The following is a 2,685-nucleotide window of genomic DNA, read 5'->3' on the forward strand; positions in this document are numbered from 1 at the left end:
GGGCCGGGCTCAGTCCCCAGCTCAGGATCCCTTTGGTCCCGTATTCGTCACGCAGCAGCTCCGTCACTTTGGAGCCCACCCCGGAGAAACCACTCTGGAGGTCACAGAGCACCTGGAACCCCTGGGGACACGGGGACACAGGGACAGGGTGGGTGACACTGCGGGGAGGGGATTGGGGACACGGGGACACAGGGACAGGGTGGGTGACACTGCGGGGAGGGGATTGGGGACACGGGGACACAGGGACAGGGTGGGTGACACCGCGGGGAGGGGATTGGGGACACCGGGACATAGGGCCAGGGTGGGTGACACTGTGGGGAGGGGATTGGGGACACGGGAGGGGGCTGAGAGCCCCCTGAGGTGGTTCCTGAAAGGTTCCCAAAATCCCAGTGAGGTTCCTGCGAGCCCAGAGAGGTTCCCAAAAGCTCAAGGAGGTCCCCAAAAGCCTGGGGAGGTTCCCAAAATGTTCCTGAAGGGCCAGGGGGGTTCCTGTGAGCCCAGAGAGGTTCCTGAGGGCCTGGGGAGGTTCCCAAAATCCCAGGAAGCTTCCCACAAGCCCAGGGAGGTTCCTGAAAGGTTCCCAAAATCCCAGAGAGGTTTCTCAAAGGTTCCTGAAGGCCCAGAGAAGTTCTCAAAAGCCCCAAGAGGTTCCTGAAATGTTCCTGAAGGCCCAGGGAGCTCAGGGAAGCCAAGGGAGGTTCCTGAAAGCCCAGAGAGGTTCCCAAAAGCCCAGGAAGATTCCTGAAAAGTTCCTGAAAGGTTTCTGAAAGGTTTCTGAAAGGTTCCTGAAGGCCGAGGGAGGTCCCCAAAAGCCCAGAGAGGTCCCCAAAAGCCCAGGGAGGTTCCCAAAAGCCCAGAGAGGTTCCTGAAAGGTTCCTGAAAAGTTCCTGAAAGGTTCCTGAAGGCCAAGGGAGGTCCCCAAAAGCCCAGAGAGGCTCCCAAAAGCCCAGGGAGGTTCCTGAAAGATTCCTGAAAAGTTCCTGAAAAGTTCCTGAAAGGTTCCCGAAGGCCCAGAGAGGTCCCCAAAAGCCCAGAGAGGTTCCCCGAAGCCCAGGGAGGTTCCTGAAAAGTTCCTGAAAGGTTCCCAAGGCCCAGGGAGGTCCTCAAAAGCCCAGAGAGGTCCCCAAAAGCCCAGGGAAATTCCTGAAAGGTTCCTGAAAAGTTCCTGGAAGGTTTCTGAAAGGTTTCTGAAGGCCGAGGGAGGTCCCCAAAAGCCCAAGGAGGTTCCCAAAAGCCCAGGGAGATTCCTGAAAAGTTCCTGAAAAGTTCCTGAAAGGTTTCTGAAAGGTTCCTGAAAAGTTCCTGAAAGGTTTCTGAAAGGTTCCTGAAGGCTGGGGGAGGTCCCCAAAAGCCCAGAGAGGTTCCCAAAAGCCCAGAGAGGTTCCTGAGATGTTCCTGAAGGCCCAGGGAGCTCAGGGAAGCCCAGAGAGGTTCCTGAAGGCCCAGAGAAATTCCCAAAAGCCCAGGGAAGTTCCTAAAAGGTCCCTGAAAGGTTCCCGACAGGCTCCGAAGCAGCACCTGCAGGTGGTCGCACTCCTCGACGAAGAAGCGCAGCCGATCCTCCAGCTCGTCCCGACACGCCGGGTCCTGCAGGAGCCGCTCCCCCTGGCCAAAGGACTCCAGACCGCCGCAGTCACTGAGGGAAAAACGGGGAAAAATGGATTTATGGGATTTTTGTGATTCCTGGAGGCTCGGAGGGGCTCTCCGAGCGCCGGGCTGGGGTTTGGGGTCGTACCCATCGTGCAGGAACTGGCGGATCACCTGCAGGCTGCGGGGGTGCAGGGGAACACGGAGAAAATCACCCCAGAGACGGACGGGGAGAGCGGGGGGAGAGCCTGGGGAGAGAACGGGATCGGGATTGGGGAATGGGGAATGGGGAATGGGAATGGGAGAGGGATTGGGAATGGGAATGGGAAAGGGATTGGGATGGGAACGGGATTGGAATGGGAATGGGATGGGAATGGGAATGGGATTGGGATTGGGGAATGGGGGAGGGATTGGGATGGGAATGGGATGAGAATGGGGGAGAGAACGGGAATGGGAATGGGATGGGATGGGATGGGATGGGATGGGATGGGATGGGATGGGATGGGATGGGATGGGGAATGGGATTGGGGGCAGGAACGAGATGGGAATGGGAATGGAAATGGGAACAGGAATGGGAACGGAAATGGGAACAGGAACGGGAATGAGGTGGGAACAGGAACGGGATTATGGGAATGGGAATGGGATTGAGAATGGGAACGGGAATGGGAATGGGAATGGGACTGGGATCGGGAATGGGAACGGGATAGGGAATGGGAACGGGATTGGGAACGGGATTGGGAACGGGATTGGGAATGGGAACGGGATTGGGGGCGTAAATGGGGAATGGGAATGGGGACGGGAATGGGGAATGGGGAATGGGGATGGGGAATGGGAATGGAGGACGGAATGGGATGGGAATGGAAATGGGAATGGAGACGGGATTGGGAACAGGATCAGGAATGGGAACAGGAATCCTGCATTTCTGGAACTCCAATCCCAGGAAATCCCCGATTTTCCCGACCCCAGGAATTCCCGTTTTTCCAAACTCCCATCCCAGTGACCGAACCGAACCCTCCCGGTCCCACACCAACCTGGCCCCGCAGCGCCGGGATCACCCTTCCCGTCCCCAGCAGTGTCTCCTCCCTACGGGAACAACCC

General features: G+C 57.8%; 1 long non-coding RNA gene across 1 annotated transcript; it reads right to left on the minus strand.

Annotated features, from left to right (window-relative positions):
* Window positions 1-6: 6 nt before the first annotated feature.
* On the minus strand, window positions 7-2,671 carry LOC130588228 (uncharacterized). Its single transcript, XR_008966919.1, has 4 exons — window positions 2,619-2,671; window positions 1,736-1,835; window positions 1,519-1,636; window positions 7-121 (listed from the first exon to the last, which is right to left on the minus strand). It is a non-coding gene; the product is annotated as an uncharacterized LOC130588228 (long non-coding RNA).
* Between the last annotated feature and the right edge of the window lie 14 nt (window positions 2,672-2,685).

This window comes from Malurus melanocephalus, unplaced genomic scaffold (assembly GCF_030028575.1).
Source record: "Malurus melanocephalus ecotype Western Australia unplaced genomic scaffold, MMel_1.1 scaffold_3859, whole genome shotgun sequence".
NCBI lineage: Eukaryota > Metazoa > Chordata > Aves > Passeriformes > Maluridae > Malurus > Malurus melanocephalus.